The 21,261-nt window shown below is 39.2% G+C and overlaps 1 pseudogene; it reads left to right on the forward strand.

The window, feature by feature from the left end:
- Positions 1–578: 578 nt before the first annotated feature.
- Positions 579–1,337, forward strand: LOC101439500 (ADP-ribosylation factor-like protein 5B; annotated as a pseudogene).
- The last annotated feature ends 19,924 nt before the right edge of the window (positions 1,338–21,261 follow it).

Genomic DNA, 21,261 nt, shown 5'->3' on the forward strand with positions numbered 1-21,261 from the left:
AAACTAGAGAGATGGAAACAGAATTGTAGCAATGTATAACAGAGGAAGTGTAGAGAGATTGAGAGGTGATGAGATTTTGTTTGTTCATTTGTTTGTTTTTTGTTTGTTATTATAGGAATAATGAAAATTTTTTAATAATGATGGAAGTAATGAATGTACAGCTATGTGATTTTACCAAGTACCATCGATTGTACACTTTGGATGGATTTATGCTTTATTAATATATACCAACAATTTTGATTTGTTTAAAATAAAAATGGAAATGTTTAAAAATTCCAACTTCAGTATTAATCAAATATATTTAAATTAAGATACAGTGAAATACTAAAATTTGTCTAAGTCCTTAAAATTCCTGGTAAAAGCAATTCTATTAGTAGGGATTTTCTCTAATAAAATAATCAGATAAGGTGGGCCGGCTGAGTGGTAGCTACCGAACTGCGCTGAGCTCAACGTGCTCGAAAAAAGGGCCCTTGGGGCCCGCGCCGTGTTTGGCCTGACTGGTGGGCTGGTGGGCTCTAGACCATGCCTCCGTCTCCAGTGCACCTGCTGCAGGGGCTCGTCGGCCCGCGCGGCTTGTGATGGGTCTCCTCTTTGCGAAGATGTGGAGCCTCTTCTGGACCAATCTGATGCAGTAGCAAGCAAGGCCTGTGGCATGATGTGGCTTGATACTTGTTCAGATCTCTGACCTTGTTAGAGGTCGTGCGGAGGGACAGAGCTCTGATAAGAGATGTGTTGCATCATCAGCGGCTAATCGAATGAGGATGTGGAGGGTTTTTGTAACACTCTGGTACCCCCGGGCAGTGTCTAGTAGCTTCTCCAGGATTTTGCTCAGGGGGATGCCGCCTAGAGTGCAAAGTGATCGTCGTGGGTCTGGATAGTGCAGGGAAAACCACCGTTCTCAATCAGTTCTTGATGAGAGAAGTGGTTCATACTTCTCCATCCATAGGAAGCAACACTGAAGAGATCGTGGTGAAGAACACGCATTTCCTCACGTGAGACATTGGAGGCCAGGAGTTCCTGCAGTCGTCGTGGAACACCTACTACTAGAACACGGAGTTCATCATTCTTGTTGTTGACAGTATTGACAGGAAGCGACTAGCTATTATAAAAGAATTGTACAGAATGTTGGCTCACGAGGACTTGCTGAAGGTTGCGGTCCTCACCTTTGCAAACAACAGGATATGAAAGGGTGCATGACAGCGCCTGAGATCTCCAAGCACCTCACGCTCAGCTCCATCAAGGACCACCCACGACACATTCAGTACTGCTACGCCTTCACGGGAGAGGAGTTATGCCAAGGTCTGGAGTGGATGACCTCCCGGATCGGCGTGAGATAACTGTTCTGCAGAGAGACTGCTCTACTTATTCTGTGGGCACGAACATTTCTCCTGGTACCGTTGGCTGCTAAGGAGCAGCATGTTGAATTTACAACAACACAAAACTCTGTGAGAGACACTTGAATCAAGTGCAGCTGAACTGGAAATGTAAAAGATTTTTTCTTAACTTTTTTTTAATGCACTAATCTACAGTTGGATGAGCATAATGTATAGCTATGTTTTCAGCAACAAATTCTTCTGTCTGTTCAAATGATTCAAAGACTGCCTTGAAGTATTGTAATAACAATAACCCTAATGACCAGTTTCTTTCATTTATTTGTTCTTTCCCCCCCAACACCCTGATAAATTACTGGTTTGACAGAGTCATAGTGTAATTCGTCAGGTACCATTTGCAAAGTTCTCTCACTCTGAATATTTGCTCCTTCTATAAAATGACATATCTTTTGGACAAAATTTGCAATGAGAAGCTGACTAGAAGAGACATAGAAGGACGACTGAATCATGAGAATTTGCCTTTAAATGAATAACTCCCCCCCACACACACACACACAGTATTGCAAGACATGAAGTAATGTTAAATGGCTGTTAGCATGGAAATTAAGTCAATTATTTATTTATCTGAAAGAACAAAGGTCCCTCTTCTGCCTGTGAGTGGGCAGTGGAAGTGCCTCTTGACCCACATTTGGCCAGAGGCCAGTCCTGGCTTGGGGGCTGGGTCTGCTCGACACATCTGTGAAGAAGGTCACATCATTCCCAGCATGCGTTAACTATAGTCAGTTAACAAACGAGCATTGCAGTGGGGAGGTGCGGTACTGTCAGTTAGAGACAGCTTCAGTAGCAGCAGAAGCATCAACAGTTCCACTTACAGGGGGCAGCACTTCTGTAAGTACCTATTTTGGGCAAGAACTAAAACAGATGTAGAAAGAGTTCATTTCTTAAATTTTGAAAATTATCTGTCTGTAATAACATTTCTACCATCAGCAGTATATTACTTAAAGTACCATGTGGCATGCCTTAAATCTGTTTAAGTTACAGTATAATAGGCTTGAGACAATTGTCATGTTTATACTTAAGTTTCATGTTGTAAAAATTTTTGCTGGATTATAGGTTGAGAAACCGCCATACTGTCCTCCAGAATGGTTGGATCGTTCTGCATTCCCACCAGCAGTGGATGAGTGTTCCCCTTCCTTCACATCCTCTCCAGCACTTGTATTCTTCTGTTTTTTTCATAGCTGCCAATCTTATGGGTGTAAGATAGTATCTCATTGTAGTTTTGATTTGCATTTCCCTGATAGCTAGAGATTTGGAACATTTTTTTCATGTGCTTTTTTGCCATTTGTATTTCTTCTTTGGAGAAGTGTCTGTTTAAGTCTTTTTCCCATTTTTTAAATGGGTTGTTTATCTTTTTATTTTCAAGATATAGAAGTTCTTTATATATGCAAGTTATAAGTTTCTTATCAGATATATGATTGCCAAATATTTTCTCCCACTGTGTGGGCTCCCTTTTTACTTTCTTGACAAACTCCTTTGAGGTGCAGAAGGCTTTAATTTTGAGGAAGTCCCATTTATCTATTAGTTCTTTTGCTGCTCGTGCTTTTGGTGAGATATTCATAAATCCATTTCCTATTACAAGGTCCTGTAGATGTTTCCCTACACTGCTTTTTAAGGTTTTTATGGTCTTGGCTCTTATATTTAGGTCTTTGATCCATCTTGAGTTGATCTTTGTATAAGGTGTGAGATGGTAATCCTCTTTCATTCTTCTACATATGGCTATCCAGTTCTCCAGACACCATTTGTTGAATAGGCCACTCTCTCCCAGTTGAGAGGGTTTGGTGGCTTTATCAAATATTATGTGGCTGTATATGTGAGGTTCTATATCAGAGCTTTCAATTCGATTCCATTGGTCTATGTGTCTCTCCTTATCTCAATACCATGCTGTTTTCACCACCGTAGCTTTGTAGTATGTTTTGAAGTCAGGTAGTGTGATTCCTCCAATTTCATTTTTCTTTTTCAGTATGTCTTTGGCTATTCGGGGTCTCTTTCCTTTCCAAATAAATTTCATAGTTAGTTTTTCTAGTTCCTTAAAGAAGGCTGCGTTGATTTTTATTGGGATTGCATTGAATGTGTAGATCAGTTTTGGCAGGATAGACATCTTAATAATGTTCAGTCTTCCTATCCATGAACAAGGAATAGTCTTCCATTTATTCAGGTCTTCTTTGATTTCCTTGAACAATCTTGTATAGTTCTCGGTGTATAAGTTCTTTACCTCTTTAGTTAAATTTATTCCTAAGTATTTGATTTTTTTGTTCACTATTGTGAATGGTATTTGTTTCTTGATTTCCTCCTGATCTTGCTCATTATTGGTGTACAGAAATGCTACTGATTTTTGCGCATTGATCTTATAACCTGCGACTTTACTAAACTCATTTATGAGTTCTAGAATCTTCGTTGTAGGTCTCTCAGTGTTTTCTATGTATAGGATCATGTCATCTGCAAATAATGAAATTTTGACTTCTTCCTTTCCAATTTGAATGCCTTTTATGTCTGGTTCTTGCCTCAGTGCTCGAGCAAGTACTTCTAAGACAATGTTAAATAGGAATGGAGACAGTGGGCATCCTTGTCTTGTTCCTGAGTTTAGAGGGAAGGAGTCTAGGATTTCTCCATTGTAAACAATATTGGCTTTAGGTTTTTCAGATATACTCTTTATCATGTTCAAAAAATTTCCTTGTATTCCAATCTTTTGGAGTGTTTTTATCAAGAAAGGGTGCTGTATTTTGTCAAATGCTTTTTCAGCATCAATAGATATAATCATGTGATTTTTTTCCTTCAATCTGTTTATATGGTATATTACGTTGATTGATTTTCTTATGTTGAACCATCCTTGCATACCTGGGATGAATCCCACTTGGTCGTGGTGTATAATACATTTAATGTGTTGTTGAATACGATTAGCAAATATTTTGTTAAATATTTTTGCGTCTAGGTTCATTAGAGAAATTGGTCTGTAATTTTCCTTTTGTGATGTCTTTGTTTGGCTTTGGTACTAGGGTAATGTTGGCATCATAGAAGGAGTTGGGTAATGTTCTTTCTGTTTCGATTTTTTGGAATAGTTTCAGCAGGATTGGTGTCAGTTCTTTCCGGAATGTTTTGTAGAATTCACCTGTGAAGCCATCTGGCCCTGGGCTCTTCTTAGTTGGGAGATTTTTAATAACTGATTCTATCTCTCTGCTTGTGATTGGTTTGTTAAGATCATCAATTTCTTCTTTTGTCAATATGGGCTGATTATGTGTTTCTAGGAATTTGTCCATTTCCTCTAGATTGTCATTTTTGTTGGAATATAATTTTTCAAAATATCCTCTTATGATAGTCTTTATTTCTGTGGGGTCAGTGGTGATATCGCCTTTCTCATTTCTTATTTTGTGTATTTGCATCTTCTCTCTTTTTTTCTTTGTTAGTGTCGCTAAAGGTTTGTCAATTTTGTTAATCTTCTCAAAAAACCAGCTCTTGGTCTTGTTTATCTGTTAAAGTGCTTTCTTATTTTCTATTTCATTTAGTTCTGCTCTTATCTTTGTTATTTCCTTCCTTCTTCTTCCTGTTGGGTTACTTTGTTGTTGGTTTTCTAATTCCTTCAAATGTGCAGTTAGTTCTTCGATTTTTGCTCTTTCTTCTTTTTTGATATATGAATTTATGGCTATAAACTTCCCTCTCAGTACTGCTTTTGCTGCATCCCATAAATTTTGGTATGTTGTGTTATCATTATCATTTGTTTCAAGGTAGTCATTGATTTCTTTTGAGATTTCCTCTTTGACCCATTGTTTTTCTAAGAGTGTGCTGTTTAATTTCCAAATCGTGGTGTGAAATCTGGGCTTCTGTCCCTTGCAAATCTCCAGCTTGACTCCACTGTGGTCAGAGATAATGTTTTGTATGATTTCAATCTTTCTGAATTCGTTCAGCCTTTCTTTGTGGCCTAGCATATGATCTATCTTGGAGAATGATCCATGTGCGCTTGAGAAAAATGTATATCCTGCTGTGTTTGGGTGTAGCGATCTATATATGTCTATTAGATCGAGCTCCTCTAATATACTATTCAGATGTTTTGTTTCTTTGGTGATTCCCTTTTGAGATGTTCTGTCCAGAGTTGATAGTGGTGTATTAAAATCCCCCACTATAAGTGTAGATGTATCTATTCTTTCACTTAATTTTTCCAGCGTTTGCCTGATGTATTTAGAGGCACCCTTGTTAGGGGCATAGATATTTATGATTGTTCGATCTTCTTGACAGATTTTCCCTTTCACTAAAATGTAGTATCCTTCTTTGTCTCTCACAATTGTTTCACATTTAAAGTCTATTTTGTCTGATATTAATATAGCTACTCCTGCCTTTTTTTGGTTATTATTAGCTTGTATGATTGTTTTCCAGCCATTCACTTTCAATCTCCATGCGTCTCTGGGTCTAAGATGTGTCTCTTGTAGACAGCATATGGATGGGTCATATTTCCTTATCCAATGTCCCAGTCTGAATCTTTTGATAGGTGAGTTTAATCCGTTGACATTCAGTGTTATTACTATCAAGGAATTATTTGTGTTAGCCATATTTTGATTGGATTTGTGTTTGTCATATTTTGTTTGTATATATTTTTTTGTCTTTTTTGTTGTTGTTGTTGGTCTTATACTCTCCTCCAACTTTGCCTTTCCTGTTTTTTCCTTTCTTCCTGCAGAACTCCCTTTAGAATTTCTTGAAGGGGAGGTTTCTTGTTGGTATACTCTTTCAGTTTCTGTTTGTCTGTGAATATTTTGAACTCTCCTTCATGTTTGAATGCTAGTTTAGCTGGATAGAGTATTCTTGGTTGGAAGTTTTTTTCCTTTAGTACCTTGACTATATCATACCACTGTCTTCTTGCCTCCATGGTTTCAGAAGAGAAATCAGCACTTAATCTAATTGAGCTTCCCTTGTATGTGATGGTTTTCTTTTCTCTTGCTGCTTTTAGGATTTTCTCTTTGTCTTGAGCTTTGGACAATTTGATAAGTATATGTCTTGGGGTGGGCCTGTTGGGGTTTATGACTTGTGGAGTGCGCTGTGCTTCTTGGATATGTACATCTGTCTCTTTCAGTAGATTTGGGAAGTTTTCAGCCATTATTTCCTGCAACACTCCTTCTGACCCCTTTCCCTTCTCTTCACCTTCTGGAATGCCTATAATACGTATGTTTGAGCGTTTTGCATTGTCATTCAGGTCCCTAAGTCCTAATTGGATTTTTTCTATCTTCTTATTGACCCCTTCTACTATCTGTTTGATTTCTGATGTACTGTCTTCCACATCACTAATTCTCTGCTCTGTCTCTTCTAGTCTGCTGATATTTGCTGCAAGTGTATTTTTGATTTCTTGAACTGTGGTGTTCATTCCCATCATATCTGTTATGTTTTTGCGTATGTCTGCAATTTCCCCTCCAAGTGATGTCTTCATCTTGTTAACCTCTTTCATTACTGCATCAAATTTGTCGGTGATAAATGTTCTGAGATCTTTCATTGCTTGTGCCAAGTTTTGCTCCCCTTCATGATTATTGGTTTGTTGATTGGATTCAGTCATGTTTTCCTGATTATTGGTTTGGTTTGTAGATTTTTGTTGCTTTCTGGTCATCTCTTTATTTTGACGAATTTAATCAGTTCCTTAGCTTCTTTGTCTGCTTTTGGAGGTTAATTAGTTGTTATTTTTGCATAGGTGTTATATCTTCTCTTGGTCACTTTTTTCTTCTTATTCAAGTTACTTGTTGTTGGTTAAGTTCACTTTAGAAGAAAGTATTAGTGTTGGGGAAAGGCAATTGTGTCAGCAAGGGAAAAGTGTAAAGTAGTATTAGTAATGTATGTTAACAAAGCAAGAATATGAGATCTGGGAGGATGGAGGTTAGATTCATGTAGATTGTACAGAGTTATAGCTGTAGGTAGAGTACCTTTTATGAAGTAGATGACTGAATATGGGCGGAATATGGTATGAACTACAAAGCTATTGTTTTCATGAGAGAGGGAAAAAGAAAAGAAAGGTAATAGTTTCAAGAGTGGATAACAGACAGAAAACAGAGCAAAGGTATTAGAAATTAAGAGTTAGACACTTTGTGGATCAAAGAATGGGAGGTGGGGGTTGGAATATAGTAGAGACAGTAGATGATAGTGGATATCAAGATGCAGGGGAAGGGGGATAGTGTAGGTAACCTAAATCAGTTCACACAGAAATGAGGCAGTGGAGGATGGGAAAACCCAGCAAATGTGAGGTGTTCCCTGTAGCACCTATTGTGTACTTGAATTAAAATAAAGTAAGTGGAAAATGAGGGACAAGAGGGAAAGAGAAAACCGAAAAAAAAAACTAATTATAATAAAGAAAAAAAGAAAGACAAGAAGAAAGGAAGAAAGAAAAAGAGGATAAGCAAACGGTGGGGAACAGATAGGGAGAAGAGTGATACAGGTATACACGTGTCACATTTGCAACACTATCTAAAACAACAACCAAAAAAACCCCTAAATAACTGTATATAAAAAAAAAAAGGACTTTGGGGGACACGCTAGGAGAAAAGACTAGGGGATAATGCAATATTAGCAATCAGGGCGTCAGAAAGAGTAAAAAATAAGATAAAGTGAAAATAAAAACAAAACAATATGAACCAATATAGATAAAACACAAACGTTAAGGTCCAAAGCACTCAAGGATCCCAGGTAGACCCCAGAGTGTGATGGATTCAGGGGTGGAAAGTCTGAGACACTGAAGACTCAAGAGGTGTGAGTCTGGGGTGTGGACCGCCAGAGTCCAGGGGACCCAGACCTGGGAACCTCAAATCTGGTCCACGGAAAGCTTAGGAGCCCCGCAGTGCAACACAGCCCTCAGGGATCCCCGTAGCTGGGTGCCAGCCCCGTGGGGGAAGCCAGATCCGCGAATTCTAAATTGAATGTCTAATCCCTGAAATTCACCTACTCCTCAGGGTATCAGCCTTTGGACAGCTCGCTCCCTGTGCTCCCACGCAACGGCCACTTGAGGGCGCCTCTACACCACGGCCAGTTCAATGACCCAGATCCCAAGCCCCACTGGGTGGGGTGGGCTTCAGCTGGAAACGCGGAAAACAGACTCTAAGATCCGAAATCCCAAACTTCGCAAAATATTCCCCAATCAGCTTCCAGACGTGTCCTCCTCCCTCACTGCACCCTACAACAGTCTCCCAATTGTGTCCCCTTATTGCTCAAAATCCAATTCCGTTGCAGATCGGCAGCCGGACCTGTGGGGATGGGGCTCCAGGCGGAAGCGCTTCCCCCCCTGTCCGGCGACTAAAACATCCCCCGCTTCACAAGAAAACACCGTCTGTCTCCCCAAATCAATCCGCCAAGGAGTCTTGTCCCAACAATCCCCCACCAGCCAGCACAGTATCCGCGAATTTCTCAGCACCGCAAAGCCTCCAGAAAAAGGAAAAAAAAAACAAAAACCCTGGCCGCCGCGGCTCCGGAGCTGCAAGAGCGCCCACTACCGCGGCTCCGCCCACCCAAGGAGGGAACTTCCCGCGCCCAGCTGGGATCTCCGTTTATATATTATAGACGTATCCTCTCTGTTACCTTCCCACTGAATTGACGTCCAGACACCTTCCAACCAGCAAAAATCCCCGAAACAGCGCGGTCCTAAAGAGCCTTCAATGCTGCCCAGCCGCCCCCTGCAGAGACACTACCAGGCAAGCTCACACAGCCACCATCTTGCCCTCCCATGATCTGTTAACTGTGTTGAAGATGAAATTGGCATACAACTAGGTCTTCTGCCAAATTCTACATTTGAATGTAGAGTGACTAAATGTTTTGTAAAAGTTCACTTAGGAAATTTCTGTAAGACTTTTAAAGGTATTTTATAAGTTCCCATGAAATCTTTTCTGTTACAGTAATATGAAAGCCAGTTAGCCTTTATTCCAAGAGAAAATTTTGACCCATGCAGTCATCCAGTACTAAAGCATTGATTCTGACATTCATTATAAATCAATCAGCTATACAATATTGTCTGAAGAAAGGTGCAAGTTATAATTGATTAGTGTCTTTATCCATATTTTGAGATAAATTCTCGCTTTCATGCTATGCCTGTTCTTTGGAGGTAAAAAGATCAGCTAATGTATTTAATGATTCAATAGTTAGAATCTCAACCTCACACGTTGCCTGTCAGAGCTCCTCATAAATACTGGAAAGCAGCAGAACTACCCACATTATCCTCAAAAGGTTATTCTACATTTTTTCTTTTTATTTTTTGGTTGAGGATAAATAACATTTTAACTGAAATCTTTTCAATATGTTACTACAACTTAGATGGAAAACTAGTCCATAAGTTCAAATATGGCATTTTCCCTAATTTTGAATATCTTGCATTCTCCTCTTTTAACCCCATCTTTCTTATTGATGCTCATTTGGGAACTCTTTTAGTTATTAACTGGTGTTTTGTGAATTATTAATTCCTTAAAATGTGAAATATTAATATAAATTAAAAACTGAAAATTAAATGTGTAAAAAAAAATCAGATATTTGTACCAAAGTTGTACTTGCAAGATCTGCATTACTGCAATATTTTTAATGGGCTTAGTAGAAACTTCCTATATGATCAGCAATAGAAGCTTTATTTAATAAGTTATCATATGCCTAGATAAGGAGAATTTTACAATAAAACCAGAATTGTAGAAGATACTTAATGATATGTAATATTTTTGTGACAATATTAAATGAATAAAAAATGTGTAAAGAACTTGAATACACATTTTAGCAAAGAGGGGATATAAATGGTAAAAACACATGTAAAAAGATTTTCAACATAAGTAGCTTGTAGGGAAATGCAAATCAAAACTATAATGAGATATCATTTCACACTTAGAATGGCCATTAGTAAACAAAGAGAAAACTATAAGTTTTGGAGAGGATTTCTTGGAATAAGAACACTTTTTCAGTGTTCTTTGGAATGTAGAATGGTAAAACCAATGTGGAAATCTGGTGGTTCATGAGGAAGTTAAATGTAGATCTGCCTTGTCACCTGGGAATACCATTACTGAATATTTATCCATAGGAACTGAGAGCAAGGGCATGAAGACACATCTGTATAACAATGGTTAAAGTGGCATTATTCAAAATTGCCAAGAGAAGGAAACAATCAAGGTGTCCATCAACTAAATATTAGAAAAACAAATTGTGGTATATACATAAAATGAAATATTGTTTAACTGTAAGAAGAAACACAGTGATGAAGCATATGACAACCTGCATGAACTTGGAGGACATTTTGTTGCGTGAAGCAAGTCAGACAGAAGGACAAATAATGTATAATTTTTCTCTAATAAACTTAGTGGTTGGCATAGGTTCTAAGGGGAGGGGGAGGGAAGAATAGAATAGATGAAAGAAAGGGCATTTTTAGGTCATTAGAATTATTCTGCATGATCTTGCAATAATGGATACAGGCCATTTTAAATTTCATTAAAATCTATAAAAGTGTACGGTGCAAAATGTAAACCATAAAGTAAACCATTAACCATGGTTAGTAGCAATGTTTCAATATATTTACATCCATTTGTAACAAATATATCATCTCTATGTGAGGTATTAATAACAGAAGAGATTGGAAAAGGGGGAGGGTTTTGGGTATATGGGAATCCCCTGTATTTTCTATGTGACTTTTTTGTAACCTAAAACTTCTTTGAAGATAAAATTTAAAAATACAAGACACTGGGGGAATATATAGAAGAAACTGTCACCATGCATATAAAACAACAGATCTTTCAGTGATGAGAGACACAGTGTTTAAAGTTTTTTTTATATTATTTTGAAAAATTTTTGTAACTTATTTGTTATTTAAAAACTATTATTATTTAAATTTCTTATTAATTTTATTTGGTCATTTTTTGGCTTTGTATTTGGAGAGGTCTTGGTTCACAGAAAGGTCACAAAGATGGCAGGGGAGGAGCTGGTATGGGGTGTCTGTGGTGGGGAATGTGTGGCAAGAGGTGCACCTGGGGCATACCTCTAAGTCATATGAATATTTTCAACCATTCATGGGGCGATGTATCAGTGGTGGAAACCCCACACAATAACCAAAAGATTACTGAATTCCCATTCCCTGGAGTCTTGTTACATTCTCTAATACAATGGCAAGACTACCTCCAGAACAAGCACAGTGCCTAGTGAAGGAAGACAGACCATTATAACAGATCTTTGATATTGATAACTGTACTTTTGAACCTTTATTTGTGATATTGAAATGAAGCCTAGTATTATATATTGCCTAACAGTTACCTACTGAAAGCTTCCTTGCTGTTCAAATGTGGCCTCTCTAAGCCAAACTCAACATCTAAACACACTACCTCCCTCCTGGCATGGGGCATGACTCCCAGGGATGAGCCTCTTTGGCACTGAGGGATTATAACCAAGTGCCAACTACCAGTGCATCCAAAAAAAAATAACTCTGACGAAGGGGGGAAATATTAAACACAAATGAGTTTTTATGGCTAAGAAGTTTCAAAGTGAGTTCGGAGGTCATTCCAGAGATACATTTATGCACACCTCAGCAGTATCTTTTTTTCTCTCTTTATTTTTTAAATGTTACATTCACAAAATATAAGAGGTCCCAATATATCCCCATCCCCCTCATCCCACACCCCCCACATTAACAACCTCTTTCATCATCGTGGCACATTCATTGCATTTGGTGAATACATTTTGGAGCACTGCTGCAACACATGGATAATGGTTTCCATTGTAGTTTACACTCTCTCCCAGTCTACCCAGTGGGCCATGGCAGATATTGTATGCCAGTGTCTGTCCCGGCAATACCACCCAGGATAACTCCAAGTCCTGAAAATGCCCCACATCATATCTCTTCTTCTTTCTCCCTACCCTCAGCAGCTACCATGGTCACTTTCTCCACATCAATGCTACAATTTCTTCCATTACTAATCACAATAGTTCCATAGTAGAATATCAGTAAGTCCACTCTAATCCATATTCTATTCCTCCATCCTGTGGACTCTGGAATGGTTATGTCCACTCCACCTCTCTGTTGAGAGGGTGTTTAGATTTCACTTGGATGATGGATGCAGTTCTCCTACTTGCAGTTGTAGGCACTCTTGGCTCCCTGGTGTGGTTCCTGACCTTCTTCACCTCCCTGTTAGCTGGCTGGGATTAGCCCAATAAACCAGAAGGTAGGAGTTGTAAGTCTGTTGAGGCTCAGGGCCTGACTATCAAATGGACAGTCCATAGATTCAGGTCCCCTGAGTATACACTAAAACCCAGCACCAGCCACAAGTCCGGTAAAAGTAACAGGAGAGGCTTGTGAACAAAGATCACATCTGAGCCCAACTCCATCACACTCAGGAACATAAACTCCAAAGTAGGGCCAAGTGACATGGCACTGAACTCCATCAACCATGACTATAGAACCTGTGGGTCTCTGTAGCCCTCAGAAGAACCAATTCCTAAGGTTGTATCTACTTTAGCTGTCTCTGGGACTCTGCTGAGGTGCAGATAAGGGCAACCACTCTGATGACCAGCTGGCTTTTCTTGGAGACTCATAGCCATATAAACTCATTTGTCCTTTCTATCTCTCCCTTTTATTCAAGGTCAAAAAGCATTTTTACCTCCTCATACTACACATAGCCTGAGATATTCTGCTTGTCTGAGTTGACCCTTTTATTCAAGGTCATTTTCTAGTTACATCATCAGCTGGTACTTGGAAGTAATCCCTCGGTGCCAGGGAGGCTCATCCCCAGGAGTCATGTCCCATGCTGGGGGGAAGGCAATGCATTTACATGCTGAGTTTGGCTTCAAGTCTGGCCACATTTGAGCAAAATGGAGACTCTCATGAGGTAACTCTTAGGCATGCTGCAGATCTAGGCCTAGTTTTTATTTCAGGTGCACAGGCTCACAAGCATAGTCATTAGTATCAAGAGCTCATTGTTGGGTCATCCTTTTTTGGTCTTTGCCATTGCACTTTGGGGATTTTTGCTGTTCCATTAGGGAATGTGATAGAGCTCCCTCGGCTAGGAACTCTGAACTCCCTCAGTTGTTATTTTTAATTGTAACCACTATGAAAATATCCAAACATTTTTATGTACCCTGGGTATATGCCCTGGAAAACTTCCTCCCAACATGTGCCCCTTATCAATAACATTGCACACCAGTATTCCTCCTGTGCCATCATTGAACCTCTCTGTGGTCCAAAACTTCTTAAAAAATGCAGCCTAATATATTGGTAGGTTCCATTAATAGTAAAATGGGATATAGTGATGGGTTTAAGGTTTAGATATAGAATAGAAACCAATTTAGAAAACTTAAAGTAGAACTCAATTGGGGTATCAAAATACTTTAAAAATGAGAAAGCTTTCTTTTTGACATTTTCCCTTCCATCACTGCAATAAGTATTGCCCTGTATGCACATTAGCAAGACAACTTCATACATCTCTTCCTCAGTCTATGTCCTTTTTTTTCTTTTTCTTTTCTAATTATTAAGCTTCTCTTTACAAAAGTTTTAGATCGCAGTAACTCATGTATACAATATACGGTATTCCCACATATCCAACATCAGACACTTTATCCCTTCCCCAGCAATAATCTTTTTACATGTTCGTACTATATTTACTGCAACTGATATACAGATATTGAGACAATAGCTTTCAAACAAGGTGACACTTGGGTTTACATTATGGTTTATATTTTAGATTATACAATTTTCTAAATTTTTAGTTATATTATGTTTTACATTATGATTTACATTTTAGTCTATAGGCCCCTCTACACTTCTGGTGTAAATTAACATGTCCTATATCCATCCTTGCATAATCTTGTGAAGCACTTCCATTGTCCCACAGTTACACTGATTCCATCTATTCAATGCCTCTTTCCCCCTCCCCTCAAGGTCCAAAGTGACAATCAATCTTCATTGCTTGAATGGCCATGTTCAGAGATACTTGCAACAATGTTGAGGGTTTGACATGCTCGACTGCCCTAACGCATTGGGAGCTACCATTTCTCTCAAGAGATAAAATTTCTTCTATTTGAGAGCATCAGTCTTCCCCAGGATGTGAGTATAACTTCATTCTCATTGTATGGGTCTCCATCCAATGATATAACCCACTATGATAAAATGAGCACTTACCCATTCCCCAGAAGGCTGTTCTGTGTCAAATTCTCTCCTTTAAGCATCTTAAACAGGTAACCTTCCTTATTATATTTTTAAAAAGATTTCTCAACATTATACTCTGAAACACATACCTAACAATCTTGTGTGTTCATATGTTCCACCACTCTCTCCACAATTTCTTGGGTCATATTATCCATCCTTCCATCCCTAGCCCCCTTCAAGCCCACAAAACCCCACCCAAAGGTAACCCTATGCCCCCATTTTATCCCTTCCCTGTGCAAATACTTACCTCCAGCTTATCATTGATTTCACCTGGTAGGTGTCAGCTCGCAACCTTCCTCTACCCCCAAAATTCTTTTTAGCCTATCATCTGGTCTCTAGCTCTCTGAGGCAGCTTGGTTTACTTATTTCATATCAGAGAGGTCATGTAGTATTTGTCCTTCAATGCCTGGGTTGCTTCACTCAACATAAGGTTCTCAAGATTCATCCATGTTATCACATATGTTTGTAGTGTATTCATTCTTTTATTTATATTATTTATTTTATTTTTCTGTCTTTATTTATTTTTTTAATGTTACATTAAAAAAACATGAGGTCCCCATACACCTCCTACCCCACTCACCCCACTCCTCCCCCATAACAACAACCTCCTCCATCATCATGAGACATTCACTGCATTTAATGAATACATCTCTGAGCACCGCTGCTCCTCATGGTCAATGGTCCACATCATAGCCCACATTTTAATTCTTAAAGCTGAGTAGTATTCCATTTCATGTATATACCACATTTTATTTATCCATTCATCTGTTGATGAGCATTTGTGTTGGTTACAATTTTTGGCAATAGTGAACAATGCTGCTATGAACATTGGTGTGCATACATCAGTTTGTGTTCTTGTTTTCAGTTCTACTAGGTATATACCCAGCAGTGGAATTGTTGGGTCATATCCCAAATCTACAGCTATTTTTTTAAGAAAATGTCAAACTGTCCTCCAGAATGGCTGTATCCTTCTGCATTTCCACAAGCAGTGGATGAGTGTTCCCATTCCTCCACATCCTCTCCAGCATTTGTAGTCTTCTGTTTTTCTTTCCTAGCTACCAATCCTATGGGAGTTTGATGTTATCTCATTTAGTTTTGCTTTGCATTTCCCTAATAGCTAGAGATTTGGAGCATTTTTTCATGCGCTCTTTGGCCATTTATATTTCTTCCTTGGAGAAATGTCTGTTTAAATATTTTTCCAATTTTTTAAATGGGTTATTTGTCTTTTTATATGAGTTCTTTGTATATGCAGGTTATAAGTCTCCTATCAGGTATATGGTTACCAAATATTTTCTCCCATTGTGTAGGCTCTCTTTTCAATTTCTTGACAAACTCCTTTGAGGTGCAGAAGGATTTAATTTTGAGGAAGTCCCATTTATCTCTTTGTTCTTTTGCTGCTTGGGCTTTGGGTGTTTAATTCATGAAGTTATTTCCAATTGCAGTGTCTTGTTAGATGGTTCCCTTCATTCCTTTCCAAGGTCTTTATGGTCTTGGCTCTTATATTTAGGTCTTTGATCCATCTTGAGTTCAATTTTGTATAAGGTGTGAGTTGGCAATTCTCTATCATTCATTTACATATTAATATACAGTACTCCAGGCACCATTTTTTGAAGAGGCCATTCTCTCCCACTTAAGAGATTTTGGTGGTCTTATTAAATATTATATGAGTGTATATATGAGGATCTATATCAGAACTTTCAATTTGGTTGCACTGGTCAGTGTGTCTATACTTTTGCCAATACCATGCTGTTTCACAACTGTAGCTTTGTAGTATGTTTTGAAGTCAGGTAGTGTGATTCCTCCAATTTCATTTTTCTTTTCCAATATGTCTTTTCCCATTTGGGGTCTCTTTCCTTTCCAAATAAATTTCATAGCTAATTTTTCTAGTTCATTAAAGAATGCTGTGTTGATTTTTATTGGGATTGCATTGAAGGTGCTGATCAGTTTTGGTAGGAACTTCCTATCCATGAACAGGGAATATTCTTCTGCATATTTAGGTCTTCTTTGATTTCCTTGAACAGTGTTGTATAGTTCTCTGTGTATAATTTTTCTTATATTTTTAGCTACATTTATTCCAAGGTATATGATTTTTTAAATTTACTATTGTTATTGTATTTGTTTATTGATTTCCTCCTGAGCTTTCTCATTATTGGTGTACAGAAATGCTACTGAGTTTTGCCCATTGATCTTATAACTTACAGCTTTACTAAACACATTTATGAGTTCTGGAAGCTTTCTTGCATAGTTCTCAGGGATTCCTATATATAGAATAATGTCATTTGCAAATAATGAAATTGTGAATTCTTCCTTTCCAATTTGGATGCCTTTTATGTCTGGTCTTTCCCTCAGTTCTTGAACATAGTACTTCAAAGATTATGTTAAATAGAAGGGGTGATAGTTAGCATCCTATTTTTTTTCTAATCTTCGAGGGAAAGATTTTAGGATTTCACCATTGTAAATGATATTGGCTGTGGGTTTTTCATATATACCCTTTATTATATCCAAAAATTTCCCTTGTATTCTGATCTTTTGCACTATTTTTATCAAGAAAGGGAGCTGTAATTTGTCAAATGCTTTTTCTTTTCTTTTTCTTTTTTTTTTATTGATTTTGTAAAAATATTACATTGAAAAAATATGAGGTCCCATTCGACCCCACCTCCCCCCCACACCCCTCCCCCCCCCAGCAACACTCACTCCCATCATCATGACACATCCATTGCATTTGGTAAGTACATCTCTGGTAATCTCTGCACCTCATGGTCATTGGTCCACATCATGGCCCACACTCTCCCCCATTCTATCCAGTGAGCCCTGGGAGGATTAACAATGTCTGGTGATTGCCCCTGAAGCACCAGCCAGGGCAACTCCAAGTCCAAAAGGTGCCTCCACATCTCATCTCTTCCTGCCATTCCCCATACCCATCAGCCACCATGGCCACTTTTCCCACTCCAATGCCACCTTTTCTCTGAGGTCCTTGGATTGGTTGTGTCCGTTGCACCTCTATGTCAAGAGGAGGCTCAGTTTCCACATGGTTACTGGATGCAATCCTCCTGCTTTCAGTTTTAGGCACTCTAGGCTCCATGGTGTGGTGGTTGTCCTTCTTCAACTCCATCTTAACTGAGTGAGGTGAGTCCAATAAATCAGATTGTAGGAGCTGGAGTCTGTTGAGGCTCAGGGCCTGGTTATCATATTTTCAGTAAAAAGATTCAATCCCCTAAATATATCTGAAACCCCAAAACCAACTACAATTCCAGTAAAGTAGCATGATAGCCTTATGAAAAGAGATCCCCTCTGGGTCCAGTTTCATCACGCAGAAACACCAGCTCCAAAGAAGGGCCATCTGACATGGCAGTGAACCCTATCTGCCATGACCATAGAACCCGTGGGTCCCTTTAGCCCTCAAAGGAACCAATACCTGGGGATTGTATCTACTTTATCTGTCTCTTAGACTCTGCTCAGTTGTGCATAAGGGCAATCCTTCTGACAGCCTCCAGACTCTTTTTTTTTAGGGACTCATAGCCATATAAACTCATTTCTCCTTTCTATTTCCCCCTTACATTAGATCAAACAGCATTTTAAAGTCATATTATTCTATGTAGACAGGGATATTCTACTGATCCGCATCGAACCTTCAATTCAAGGTCATTTTCCAGTTGCATTATCAGTTGTTAGTTGATAGTGATCCCTCGGTGCCAGGGAGGCTCGGTGCCAGGGAGGCTCATCCCCAGGTGTAATGTCCCATGCTGGGGGGAAGGCACTGCATTTAGATGTTGAGTTAGGCTTCGAGACTGGCCACATTTGAGTAACATGAAGGCTGTCAGGAGGAAATTCCCAGGCACAGTGCCACTCTAGGCCTTGTTCTTATTTCAGGCATATGGGCTCACAAGCATAGTCATTAGTATCAGGGGCTCACTGTTGGACCCTCATTCCTTCTCAGTCCTTGCCGCTGTACTTGGGGGACTGCCGCTGCTCCCCTAGGGACCATGGCACAGCACCCCCGGCCAGGGACCCAGTACCCCCCCAGCTTTAGTTTTTAATTGTTGCCACTATGAGTATATCCAAACATTACCATGCACCCTGGACATATGCCCTGTATAGCTCCCTGTCAGCCATATATCCCCTGTCAATAGTAACCTATACCAGTATTCCTCCGCTGCCATTGTTGGACCACTCTGGGATCCAGAACTTCCTGAATATTGAAGACCCAATATCATATCAGGATCTCTTACTAGCAAAATGGGATATAGCGATGGGCTTAAAGGTTAGATATAGAATACGTGTTGACTTGGAAAAATTCTACATCCTATCTTTTTCTTTTCCTTTTTTCCCCCCTAATTATTGAACTTCTCTTCACAAGAGCCCTAGACCACAGCAATTCATGTATGCAATATACAGCACTCCTACACATCCACCACAAAACCTTTTCCCTTCCACAGCTATACTCTAACAGCCTATTCACAACATATTTACTTAAAGTGATGTACAGAGTCTGAGACAATAGCTTTCAAACCAGGTGACATCTGTGCTTACATTGTGGTGCATACTTTAGGACATGCAGTTTTCTAATATTTTTAGTTATCCTATGTTTTACATTATGGTTTACATTATCATTCTGTCGTCCCCTATATGTTTATGATGTAATATTACATATTTTATATCCATTCTTGTATACTCTCACGAAACTCCTCTCTTATCCCTCATTTACCTTGGTTACACACATTTAACATCCGTTTTCCCATCCCCTTGGTGCCCACAGTGACAGCCAACCTCTGTTTCCTGAGGAGCCATGTCCAGAGATACTTGCAACAGTGTTCAGGTCCTAAATTGCTCAGCTGCCCCAATGCCCTGGGAGCCACCCTTTCTCTCGAGAGATACAGTTCCCTCTACTTGATGGCATTAGTCGTCCCCAGGATGTGGGTCCACCCCCACTCTCACTACTTGGGTCTCTACCCATTGGTATCACCCATTCTAGCAAAATGAGATTTCAGATATTGCCCAGGAGCCCATCCCGCATCGGACCATCCCTTCTGAGCATCCTAAACAGGTAACCCTCTTAATTATATTTTGATACGATTTTCTCAGCATTTTACTCTCAACCAACACTTAACACTCTCCTGTGTTCGTATGCTACCCCTCCCTCCCCCCACTTTTTGGGCAATATTACCCATCTGCTCATCCCCAGCCCCCTCAAACCCTCAAATCCCCACCCAAAGGCAACCCCTTGCCCCCATTTTATCTCTTCTTTGTGTTCCTACTTACCGCCAGCTCATCATAAATTCCACCCCTGCAGACGTCGGCTCACATCCTTCCTCCACCCCCCGATTTCCTGTAAGCCTATCATTCAGTCTCTAGCTCCCTGAGGCAGCTTGTTTATTTCATATCATTGAGGTCATGTAGCATTTGTCCTTCAATGCCTGGGTTGCTTCACTCAACATAAGGTTCTCAAGATTCATCCATGTTATCACGTGTGTTTGTAGTGCATTTGTTCTTACAGTCGTGTAGTATTCCATTGTGTGTATATACCACATTTTATTGATCCACTCATCTGTTGATGGGCATTTGGGTTGATTCTAACTTTTGGTGATAGTGAACAATGCTGCTATGAACATTGGTGTACATATATTGGTTTGTGTCCTTGTTTTCAGTTCTGATGGGTATATACCCAGCAGTGGTACTGCTGGATAATATGGCAAATCGATGGTTAGCTTTTTGAGACACCGCCAAACTGTCCTCCAGAATGGTTGGATCCTTTTGCATTCCCACCAGCAGTGGATGAGTGTTCCCCTTTCTTCACATCCTCTCCAGCATTTGTATTCTTCTGTTTTTTTTATAGCTGCCAATTTTATGGGAGTAAGGTGGTATCTCATTGTGGTTTTGATTTGCATTTCCCTGATAGCTAGAAATTTGGAGCATTTTTTCATGTGCTTTTTAGCCATTTGTATTTCTTCTTTGGAGAAGTGTCTGTTTAAATCTTTTTCCCATTTTTTAAATGGGTTGTTTATCTTTTTATTTTCAAGATATATGAGTTCTTTATATATGCAAGTTATAAGTTTCTTATCAGATATATGGTTGCCAAATATTTTCTCCCACTGTGTGGGCTCCCTTTTTACTTTCTTAACAAAATCCTTTGAGGTGCACAAGGCTTTAATTTTGAGGAAGTACCATTTATCTATGAGTTCTTTTTCTGCTCGTGCTTTTGGTGTGATATTCATGAAGCCATTTCCTATTACAAGGTCCTGTAGATATTTCCCTACACTACTTTCCAAGGTTTTTATGGTCTTGGCTCTTATATTTAGGTCTTTGATCCATCTTGAGTTGATCTTTGTATAAGGTGTGAGATGGTAATCCTCTTTCATTCTTCTACACATGGCTATCCAGTTCTTCAAGCACCATTTGTTGAATAGGCCACTCTCTCCCAGTTGAGAGGGTTTGGTGGCTTTATTGAATATTATATGGCTATATATGTGAGGTTCTATATCAGAGCTTTCAATTCGATTCCATTGGTCTGTGTGTCTCTCCTTATGCCAATAACATGCTGTTTTCACTACTGTAGCTTTGTAGTATGTTTTGAAGTCAGGTAGTGTGATTCCTCCAATTTCGTTTTTCTTTTTCAGTATGTCTTTGGCTATTCAGGGTCTCTTTCCTTTCTAAATAAATTTCATAGTTAGTTTTTCTAGTTCCTAAAAGAAGGCTGTGTTGATTTTTATTGGGATTGCATTGAATGTATAGATCAGTTTTGATAGGATAGACATCTTGATA

This window comes from Dasypus novemcinctus, chromosome X, assembly GCF_030445035.2.
Source record: "Dasypus novemcinctus isolate mDasNov1 chromosome X, mDasNov1.1.hap2, whole genome shotgun sequence".
Classification (NCBI taxonomy): Eukaryota; Metazoa; Chordata; class Mammalia; order Cingulata; family Dasypodidae; genus Dasypus; species Dasypus novemcinctus.